This window comes from Typha latifolia, chromosome 9, assembly GCF_019914945.1.
Source record: "Typha latifolia isolate L0001 chromosome 9, TyphaL0001v2, whole genome shotgun sequence".
Classification (NCBI taxonomy): Eukaryota; Viridiplantae; Streptophyta; class Magnoliopsida; order Poales; family Typhaceae; genus Typha; species Typha latifolia.
In genome coordinates, this window is record NC_133094.1 from 2,736,647 (window position 1) to 2,749,406 (window position 12,760).

Consider the following 12,760-nt stretch of genomic DNA (forward strand, 5'->3'; position numbering starts at 1 on the left):
ACATATAGGAATAAGATAATATGAGTGAAATAAAATCAGATAAAATATACATCTATTGTACCCAAGAAATATGAGGGGGCATTTTATTTTTATTTTTATATTCAAAGAATACTCACATATTCTATTTTTCTTACTTTCTAGATTGTGCTAATTATATAGTAAATTTTATTAAACCTGAGTTTTTATAAAATTTAATAGTTATATCACGTATAGGAACAAGACAAATATGAGTGAAATAAAATCGGATAAAATATACATATATTGTGCCCAAGAAATATAAGGGGGCATTTTGTTCATTTAGACGTGCTCCATTAACTTTGACAGAAAAATTGACTGTTTTATTTTATTAGTAAATATAGTGATTGGTTTGAGATTTTTTAAAGTATATAGAAATAAAAAAATTTTAAGTATAAATACAGAGGGGTAAAATATATTTAACCCTTTTTATTTAAGAGATGAGAATTCAACGGTGTTCTAATTAAATCAGTATCGCTGTGATTCAACCGTGATCTCTCATACAATATGAGTCTTTTTTTAACTATTTAAGCACTATCTTATTTAAAATACTTGAGCTATACTGTTTTCTCCTACTGAAAGAGATGGAGAGAGAAAGTTGGTACCATGTATAATATTTATATACTATGTATTCCGTGGTTTATTTTTGGACTCCAATTCCATGTAAGTCTTCCACCTTGAAAAATATCTTTTACATAGGTGGAATAAGAGAATTTGTCATTGGTTGGTCCCCATAGGGATTCCTTCTATCCTTATGATCTATATTTTCTTTTTTTAATAATTAAAAAGGCGTCAAAATAACCATAGGTTAGGTAAAAGACCTGCTCTTGTCAATACAAGAGGGACCTAGTCATATGCATAAGTTGGACAAGCAACCCTCTCTATAGAAATGAGTCAACAAGTGAGCAAAATCTTCACTTAAAAGGGCTAACTTCTAGCATATATATGCTAACTTTTCTTATGGATTCGAGCTCAAGATGTCTTGATCAAGGTTAGGAACCAGCAGGTGATAGAAACATGGTCTAAAGTTCAAATCCTCAAAACAAAAGGTAAGCTAAGGAGTCATCAAGCCTGTTTATCTTGCATTTATGAGGTTTATTCTATCTAACTAATAGCACTTGTTTTGCCATCTCAAGGTGTTTCTATCCACTACCCTAATTGCAAACCTTAATGGTGAGTTCGGTGAGAATCAATCCAGTAGATACATGAAGAGGATCCGAGTCCAAGTTCAGAATCCACTAGAACTTTAAATAACTCCAATTATATATATATAAAAAAAAAAGTTTCCCTTCGATTTGCGAACTATATATTTCTAATGAGTACCACATAATTATGATGTGATAGTGATCGATGGTGGGCCTTTTGTAAGCTTAACTACAAGATGATTAACTTGTTTTTGGAACGTTCTTTTTCTGCCAAGATTGCTTTCGACACTGTAAACATAACCCAAAACCTAATTACTGGACTAAAGAAAGTAAAAGGAGTTGGATAATATTTTGTGTATAGATAAGCAATTTTAACAACTAATTATTATTGTTTCCTCTTTATAGGTATAGCTAATGGTTTGTAATAAAAATTGATAGGTGCATTTAATGATCCACTGAAAAGGTAGTATAAGAGACATACTTCAATTAATGCCGTCTTAGTACAAACTCCCCCTTTTCACCTAATAAAAAATGTTATTTTAAAATAATAAAAATTTAGTGGTGTCCTAATTAAACTAGTGCCTAAAAAGATAATATCTTCTTCTATAGACTTCCTCTTTTATCTAATAATCACAATAATTAAGAAATGCCATCCATCGACCAACTTTTTTATAATAACAAAATTATCCCTATGTTATTTATTAGAGCAAGTGAAACTTTTTAGGGGTTTATATTTCTACGTACATCAAATCTAATAGTGGAGGTAAATAAATGCATCACCACTCTTTCCAACAGTGCAAAAATCCAAATGCCCTAAAAAAAGGGGGCAAAATATGCCATTGGACAAGGATGTGGGCCTCCTAATCTTACCCAATCAATGGTCAAGTTGGTGGGTGGCCCCCAACATTACTGAAATGGGCACAGTTCACCCTCTGTTGAATGCTAACACTAGCAGATGAGTATGCCAATTTGTAGGGAAGGATGCCCATTGCCCAACCAACACACAATGTTCAAGGTACAATGGAGGATTCCAATAAATTAGAAGATGAGTATGAAGTAATAAATTAGAAGAGTTTAGAGAGAGAAGGAGAAGCTTTGATCATTTCTAGGGCAACAAATTTGATGCCTCTTAATCTCTTATGACTTATATTATATGATTAACAAACTCTCTTTTTTTCTTCTCTTTTTTTATGATGGCCTGTGTATATGGAGGATCCAAATATAGTTCTTGGTGAGAAGCAAAAATGGAAGTACTAGAAGTTCTTGGAAGGTAGTTAATGGTTGCTTTCTTTTCCTCCTATTTGATTTGACTGCCACTTTGATGGTTCCTAGGAAGTATATGAGTCTAATGAAATATGCAAGAAGGGCCCCATGTTGAGGGAACTAATTTTATTGGGGTTTTGTTTTTATATAATTGTCACTATAGTTTTTTTTTTTAATATTAATATATTATAATTATCATTATATTCTTCAAATTATCATAATTATTAATAAAATTATCTTGACTATTTCATAATTATGATTAAAGATAAGTTCTATTGGTATATTCCTAACAAATTATCGTTAAAATTAACAAACAAATGTAAATGACTAAATAATTCTTTTTTTCTTAAGGTTAAGAGCATAAATATTTATTAATAATTTGTATGTTGTATGAAGGATGATATTTCTTATACAATGATGTTGGGTAAATAGTTTTTTAATTTAATTTCTATTTTAATCAAATCTAATGAATCGAATGATATTTTCTAAGGGGTGCAAAGATTTTAGTGATAATTACGATATTTTAAAAGTTTTTAATGATAATTATATAAAATTCCTAATTTGTTTAATGGCATGAGTCAAGGTCTTATGACTACATCCTTAGACTATGTTTCAATAATTAAAAGAGACTCAAAATCTTTTGTTTGGGTGCATAAGAGAGGGGCCCCTTGCAATTTAATTGCCGATCGAAAAATATTTTTTTATCTTTACAGATTAGAGCTCATTTATTGTCGATCAAAAAGTAAAATATGATTTAAGGAATGGAGAAAACTAACATATTATCTCTCATCTTCTACATGTATGGGATTTTTTTTTTTAACTCTCGTTTGGTAGCTAATTTGGAAGGAGCTTAATAGAAGAATTTCTCACAGGGAGAGTGGAGGCATATACGAGAGAGAGGGTTTATCCAAATTATTACATCTTTTTTTCGTGAAAGTTGAGTTGTTTTTATCATTCTCGTTGCAAATCTAGAATGATAAGAACATCCATAGAGAATCTTTAGTTGGGGAGTATAATCTCCAATCTTTTATCAAGAGAGAGAGAGAGAGAGAGAGAGAGAGAGAGATTGAGAAAGAGCAATCTAAATTCTCTTTTTTATTGATTTTGAGAGAATTTTTACCAAAGTAGTACTATATGGAAGAATAATTCTTGCAGTACAATAGTGTTCAAATTATTTCAAATTTACTGTAACTTTTGTCATCTCTGCATATCATTGCCTCGTACAATAATTCTTACTCAATTAATCACTACACCACTATGCCAAAACCTAACAAAGAAAGTGATTAGTAGATTGCTCTCCTAAAAAATGATTCATAAATAGCTATACTAATATACCGTCATAACACTCTCTTGGGCATGCTCCCTATCTCTCAATGTAATTATCTTTCGCTCTCTTGGTAAGTCATGGATCAATGTCATGAAGAGCAATTTATTAATCACTTTTTCTAATAGTTTTTATTGGTGACTAATTGACTGAAAACTACTGTCTAAGAAAATGATTTGGTAAACTGGCAAAAGTTATAGTAATATTAGAAATAGTTTGAAGAATATATATTATGAGAATTATTTTTCCTTGTAGCAGGAGTTTATCCAAAACCCAAAGTGGTAAAATATAGTTTTTTTATACGTAGAAATTGGTCAAATATAGTTCCACCCTTGACGTAGTACATGAATAGTTGAACTCTATGCTCTTCAATATGGTGGGTATAAAGGACCTATGCTGTCAGAATGCGTTGATTCCATTTCTTTAATATCATAATATAGTTGCTTTATTAATATTTCAACACGTTAGGATTCACATTTGAGAACTAATCTACTCTATGAAATAAAAGATAAATTGTAAAAGAATTTATTTATCTTGATTGTGGTCTTAATGAGATTATTGGTAGAAAAATTATGATTTGAACATAAATTTTTGTTATAAACTTTAAGCCTAAACTTAAGTCCGATGCATAATGTATTAACGATGAAATAGAAAGAATTGAAAAGTACTTTAACATTGTATATTTATTTTTTCAGTCCACTAAAGACAAGTGAAAGAGAATTAATTTTAAAATAATTATCATGATAATAAAAAATAAAAAAAACTAAGTATACTAATATTAACTATTTAGGAAATATTAGCGAGACATCTAATAGGAACCAAGTGTATATATTTCTTCTGCATTGAGAGAGAGTACTGTATTGTTATAATTTTTTTTTCGTATACAAAATAGTTGTTGTTCTAGTTGGACAAGGCACTCTAATTGATCTTAAGGTCATAATGTTCAATGTTATACTCATATTCTACAGTAATCCATATATATAATTCATAAATTATTTTAATAAATTGTATTATTAATTTAGCTCGAACTTTACGACTGTTTGAATAATATTATTAGACAACAATTATGACTCCTAATTTTGTATCCTCTGATTCCCCCAATTTTGTTCCTGATTGGCCCAGCATATCACCATCATAAATGGAGAAAATGGAATACATATAAACCAAAGTTTACACTGTGCGAGTATAGAGAAAATAGTTTCTCCTACCTTTTCAAACAAATCCTACGAATATTTGGAAAAGAGAAGTTTTTCTTTTTTTGTTGTTGTTGGAAAGAATATTGTTAATAATAAACTTTTATCGCATCATGACAACGTAGAGCTTATGTGAGGCGTACGATTAATTTGTTTTTTGTGCTAATTAAACATGTTATAATCGATTGAAGGAGACTACTACTCCTTTCCTCGTTCAGTTGCAGAAGTTGTTATTTTTCGCAATCTACCTTACGTAATTGAATCATTGTTGTGGAGTTGGATGGGCACTTGAATGATTGGAGTCATTAGTCTAGTTAGGCCTTGCTCCTTCTAGTTGGGACCTCAAACATATCAAATTATTTTAACATTCTAACGTGAAGAATTAAAAAAAAAAGCAAATAAATAAAGGTTCTGAAATAAGTCTAAAAGAGTATTTTTTATGCTCTATGTAAATTACTAACTATATGAATGATTATATCCACACACTAGGTTTTTTGCCTGGAGTTTGTATCCTAGACATCAACATCAGTTGGATAGGATTAATCAGCATAACACTACAGGAGTTCACCGCTCTCAATCGACGTCGGCAATGGATCAGAAGTTGCTTCTGAATTATTCCAATTTTGAGGACCCATCTCCTCAAAAAGCTTACACAGTATAAGTTAGCTGATACTCTCTGCAATTTTCTAACTATAGGTTCACTTGATTGAAAGATGTGCCAATCTGAGTCAATATGCAGCAGTTTATAGAAAGGCATGAATGCTGAGTGGCATGCAGCTTTAAGTGATCCATCCCTCTGAAAGCTTTTGAACAAGATCATGTAGTTGCAGTCTGAATATTCTCACCCTGATGAGGTTATGAAACAAGAAAATGGGGGCAAATCTTTGTTAGTATGTGAGCCATGTCAAACTTGTCAAAGGTGGCAGGATATCAGCATGTCCTTTTGTTTCATTTTGTGGAGATACAAAGTTCTATTTGAGGGTCCACTTAGTTCAATAATACAAACATAATTTGGGAAAGGAAACAGACTACATCAGCCATTATTTACACTGATGCTTCAGAAAGATTCTCCATAATTTTGTACTAAATGTGGTGCCAAACAATGATCTGAAGCTCTGCGCTGGTGATGCAAAGGAAGCATAAACTCAAGCTTCGATGTGTAAATGCTTCAGCAAAGAAACTGATCCTTACCAATATTCCAATATACATGAGAAATTTGCATATAACATTCTACTTTTTAACGAAACTATGAATTACACCCTACATATTTACTATTTATAAATCGGGCTCTATAATCTAACAAATATGTACAAAAACATTTTGCGTTAGATTTGGACTAACACCGTGATAATATTTCATTAAATAGATATATTTTATTTCTAAAATAACTAAAATACTCTTATTTATAAAATGACTAAAATAATTTTAGTATTTTCATAATTTTCTTAGTATAATTAATTTAACACAGAAGTTTGGTTAAATTTAAACTAACCGATCTAGCAGCAGTATAGCATATTCGCTAAATTATATGGCTCAATTTGTAAATAATAAAAATATAAAGTATAAATTATAATTTTATTAAAAGATAATGATATATTGAAGAACAGTAGTAGATTAGAACAGAGAAGCAATATCATGCCTAGGGATCTACATGTCTCTCTTTAAAAGGCAAGTTTTATATTTTTAAAAGACTAAGTTTAATAGTAGTATAAGTATAGCTATGCTAATTTTTTAATACTAAGTAGTACAGTGTGTAATATTTATATTTAATGCGATATAAAATTAAAATAATAGTTTAGCGAAAGATTTAAAATATCTTTTACAGTGGGTAGATAGAACAAATAGATTAAAAAACAAAAAAAAGAGTGATTAAAATAATAGTTTGCTTGTTTAAAAAGAACAAATAAACGAAGTGATGATAAAAACATCACCAGATTTGGCTAAAGTGAACAACATCACTGATGATGACTAGTTTGGTTGAGCATAGGCAGGCACAAGGGCATTTTGGTTCTATATTGGATGAACAGAATATTAATGTACGAGGACCTACAATAAAACTACGACAACCACATAAAAGGAGATCAAGATATGAAGCTAAAATCAGCTGCATGATCAGAAATATGATTAAAGAATAGCGTACCTTACACGCTTCCGATGTACGATTGCCTGTCAAAAAGGCCATTAAATTAAATCAGAGACTTGAATAAATAAAAGAAAAGCATAGAGATTATGACGATATTATTTTCAAGGTGGCGATGGAGAAAAGGCCAATAACTTCTAGAATACGAGAACTACTCAAGAGAGACCCACAACGTAGATTTAGAGGCTGGATAAAAGGTTTAGCTGTTGGGGGTTGATCAATTTAATGCATGCTTTAAATCTACTGTTCTAGTTTTTTTTTTTCTAATTTTGCTTTTCAAAAAATAAGAATTTATATAATGATATCTGCACATAAATTCTGCGGCAATTATACCATTAAGTCAATTAATTAATAATTAATTAGATCACTAAATTCTAGGCTTATTTAAATGATAGCGTACACATTTTAATTATTTACATATTTGGCCTAATTATTAAAATTAATATAAATTAATCCAACAATATCTCGAGGGGTCATATATATAAAGTCACAAATGCGTATAATTTTATGAGCTCAATAATTTTTTATCATGACCTTCGAATATAACTGAATCTCGTCCATCAACTATGTTGGTATGCGGTCTTCATTAGATTAATTGTAATTGGACCCATTAATGATCACATATACTAACACAGCTAAATGACATAGATTAATTATAGATGCGGTAGCATAGATATTACATGCAATGTGATGCACTTCCAATGGGTCATACTTTACTTTACTGAAATAATTACTTTAAAAATAATTTAAATATAAAAAATTCCAAAGTGTAAGACAAAGCAATTTAAAAATAATACAAACTCTAACTAGAATAAAATACCTCAAAAAAAAAAAAAAAACAATACTAGTCTCATTTAAAATGACAGGGAGGAGGATGAGTACGAAGAGGAAGAGCTCTAAAAAATGATCATAGTTCTTCCATCACATTCAGTCTCGTCTAATAATGAAGAGTTCTATCTAAAATAATTTATATTTTGTGTATGAATAGAGAACATATCATATCATTTCACTGTAATTCGTTAAAATAAAAACAGAGTTGTTAAAAGCTGAGAGAATTTGTAATGAAAACATAAAATTGGGAGAAAGTTAATATATTTACTATTTAAACTATATATTAACCCAATTAAAATTTTATTTATTTATTAATAAAATAAGAAATTTGGGAAGAAAGTTAATATAATATTATTAATAATATCATGTTTTAAGTTAAAATAAAACATATAAAAGTGAAAATATAACAATATTATTAATAATCTCATTTTGTAAAGATAATTTAAAAAATATATGTTCCATGTAAAATAAAATTTTATTATTTTTCAACTATAAATATTTTTTGTTATAAGAACTAAATATGTAGGATTAAATATAAAAGACAAATATTTTATAAAATTAAAATAATTTAAATATAATAATAAAATTGTATAAGCATTGTATATCACTTGCAAATATTGCACACTTACCTTTCAATCATAATATATCTATCTCCCTAGCATTGCATTGTATATTTATCTTTCAAAATTGCATTTATAATATTTTAAGCTAGTATTGCATATGTAATGCCCTAGCCTACTATTACATACCTAACTCCCAAGCATTATATAAATAAACTATATTAATTTATTTATCATATATTTTATTAGAGTATTTCAACATTTTTTTTTCTTTACCTCACTTTATGCCATATCAAATATAATAATTATAAATTTATTCCATAATACAACTAATTATAGGAATATTTATTTCTTGAATAAATTCTTTATTTTGGTATTAACAATTTCTATTTGTTATTATTATTTCGCCTCTATTCCTAACGTGAACGAGCACTCTCTAGGGAGGGAGATTTACGATTCAGTAAAAGTATGACAATTGTGTTCTTTCTCTAGTAGCCACCAAAGAATCCTAATTAGGTGGTCAAACCCAGGCGAGCTAGAAGACAGCATCCACGTTAGAGGGGGGAAGGTGGTTCACCAGATACTGTTGGGTGAAGGGACACCGGCGAGAGAGCGAGTGGAGAAGGCCTGGAAGGGATCAACCTACAGTAAATCCAGTCGTCCCTCCCTGCCAAAGAGGAGAGAGGGAATCATGGAGGTCGAAAAGGGACTCTCACTCGACCCTAACTACGAGGGCATCCAACCTTCTAGGTCGCCTCAGGATGATATCTCTACTGGCGAGAGGAGAGGAAAGCCTTTGGTTTAATGATCTTAGAAACTTTGCTCCGTGCCACGCTACAGTGAAACCTAGACATGGAGACATCTCCCTTCCAGTGGACGATCCTCGTGACAAAACCTTAATAATACCATCTTTTTGTGTGGAAGTATAGGAGAGTAATTCTTTAACATGAACAAGATAAATAATTCTAAACTCCAAGGTTGAAATTTTTTTTTCTAAGATCTGAATGGAATAATATGGTTGTCGTCGAGTCGCTCCGTTGTATTTGTCATTAATGCATCCTATGAAAACAATGTTTTTATCTTATTCTGTTCTCTATAATTAAAAGAAAGGAGGAGCTTCAAACTGCTGACAGAAAGAAATTTGTCTAGAAAAATCTGCATCCAAACTTGAGGGGTCGCATGATCTACTCATTTGGCACTTGACTGCTGGTGAAAAAAGAAACTACATCAAGGCTGTAACTATCAAGCCACTAGTTTGCAGTTTTGGAAACAGCGAGAGCCCCTAGGTTGCCATTTTTAAGGGAGTACATGTGATCAATGGCCAACAAACATTGTCAGTCAAATCTCTCTCTCAGATTTGGCGAATGTGGATAGATTCTTTTTCTTCCTCCATCTTCCTGGATGATTATTTTTTTCCCCTCTCTTTCGCTGCTTTCGTAAATTATTCCTTTCAAATAAGTATAACTGGGGTCTCTAGTGTGTTTCTGATCTGCTGTTGATGATTCTGTGCAGGATCTTATCTTTTTTGTTCTAATAATTTTGATGATTGTATATTCTATACTCTCATGTTTCATACCATATGTGAGTGGTTGTTGATCTAGGCAGGGATTCTTTTTTAAGTAGTGTGATTTATAGGAGTGAGATAATACTGTATTGTACCTTTTTCTTTTTTTTTAATGTGTGCAGGGATTTGTATTCTATAAATAAATTAATAAATATAACTGGGTCAACTAATCCCACTTCTAAAGAGAAAAGAAAAAACTTAGTGGGACATCACAGAGTTAGTTGGCTTGGTTATGTCAGATCTCCAACTCCATAGATCTTGTAACCTAGTGCTAATTTGTGAAAATAGGCACTAAATAATAATAATAATAATAATAAAGGAATTAAAAGAAATAAGTACAGTGCCCAAGTGCTCTGAAGTTTGAACTGCCCCCATGGAGTAGTACCACCACAGGAGGGGGGGTGGGAGGGGAGAAGTGGTCCTCCACAATCAAAAGGAAAGGAATTGTATTGAGGCATTTAACTGGTCCTTGCCTATCTGCAGCTCACTGGATTTATTCATGTTTTCATTGCTTGCATGGTCCTTAATCTGTTCCCCTTTGTCTCATTGGTATGAGTCAGAGTAAAATATTAGGACCTACTCAACTGAATCAAATTCAAGTCAACAGACGACAATGTTTCATTTTTCTTTTTCTTTTTTTCTTCTTTCTCTAACTTTCATTCTTCATTTATTAACATAGACCACAGACCTCATATTATTATTTTTCCAATTTCTCTTAGATTTAGCCCTGTTATTCAAGTTGGTTCATGCTAAATTTACAATCTTTCAGAGCCCTCCTTAGATCTCTGTCTATTGGTGCAGCAGTGGGGCTCCTACTGGATAAGCTGTGCAAGCTGACACATCGAGATGGGCTGGAACCAGTTGGGTGGACTGTGATGGGGAGTTTGCTTCTCCACTTAGCCAACCAAGCTGATCCAATAGAGGAAAATTATTCCATTGTTTTTCAGGATTCATCCATTGAATCGCTAAGAGTTAAAATCCACGTATTGTTTATTTGCTAGGAGGCGAAAGAACTTGTCCACTTCATTGGGTTTGAAAAGGGTGATGGGGTCTTCATATTGTCAAGGGAGGGGAGATCATCCATAATGTCTTGCAAATCTATATCCATATTCAATGTAACAAAGATCAGGGGAGGGCCTCTCTCTAACTGGGATCTCCACCCACTTGCTCCAAAATATAAAATTTAAAACAAAAAAAAGGAAACAACAAAAAACTCTGGAAATTTGGAGGGTAGAAAAAATGTGTATTAAGTGATCATGAGATTGAGCCATTGAAGCAGGTCTCTTCAGAAATAGAAATGAGCGCTGAGCTATATCAACCTAACCAGAAAGTGAAGGATTTGATTAGATTCTCAAAATATTCATTCCCAATGTTGTGAGGAATAAGGTTTATTAATTCTTCCGAATCTATCTTCTGTCAGTCTCTGGGCAATCATTTCTCCCAATGGATAGGAATTAGGAAGTATACAAAATATGCAAATCTTCCACTACTTTGGGCTCCTTGCAACATCTATACATATTCTTACATTGAAAAAAAAAAAAAGCTATAGTCTTATTGACTAAAGGACAAGAAACAAATAAAATTAAGAGGAGAAAAAACAGAGCGTCAGGCAGTGTTGGTAAAAAGACATTCTATTTATATTGAATGAGAAAGTGGTGGTGAAAGACTGTGAAAGATCGACGCATCTGGGAGTGAACCTGTATGAACATCTATACATATTTATATTGAGCGACGCATTCTTCCTAATTCCTATTCATACAGACTCCGTGAACCTGTATGAATACTATTTCTGATAGCCAACTCCATAGTGAAAGACCATCTCATATGTCAGAACAAAAATGCTGGAATCATATTCACAACCACTCCAGGTTTGTCCAGCTAGATACATCTGATCAAGCAACAATCAATTAGAGACATTAATATCAAGCCATGATCATATGTCCGCATTTCAGATACACTAAAAGAGACGTCCAAACAATTATTGAACACTGATATTAGGAGAATAGATCCATCTTTCTCAAGAAAAGAAGGAATCAAATAAAAAGACATCAGGAGAATAGGTCATGACTCACGAGTGCATTGATCATAGTAAGATAGCAGAAAACATTTGGATAGGTAGATAATATAGTACATCAATTCACTTTGACTTCTGAGCCCTAGAAACATTCTAAAGCTTAGGTCACCTAGCAGAACTTTGGTTACTTCAAATTGAAAATACGAAGTGAACAGTACACCAAAGAAAAATGTAAGAAGGTGAGAAAAGGGGTTACCAGGAACTATAGTGCCCAAATGAAGATCATAAAACTGCAAATACCACACCTTCTCATGGCCCATGCTACAAAACAAGAACCTTGCATATGATTGAGATGTAAAATAAGCAGATGCTTCCAACTTTATACATGTGTGTGGCAAAGAATTCTCATCATGGATGTTTATCTATTAATGCATGTCCAAGCAAACATGGTTCATGGATGTGTGTGCACATTTACATATACAAGCGAGATGGATTGAACAACTCAGATCAAGTATCATGTCTGAGATAAATTCCTGTACAATGCAAAGAACAAGACAATGAAGGTATAGTGCCATCAATACCAATATTGAAACTAGTAAGGGAAAGTCAGTTATGAATCTTATGATAGTAAGGTGCGATAAACTTTGAATAAAAGCTTCTGTAAGTTGACCCTAAAGGGCACATTTGCTACACTGTCATTATCTACTGCCA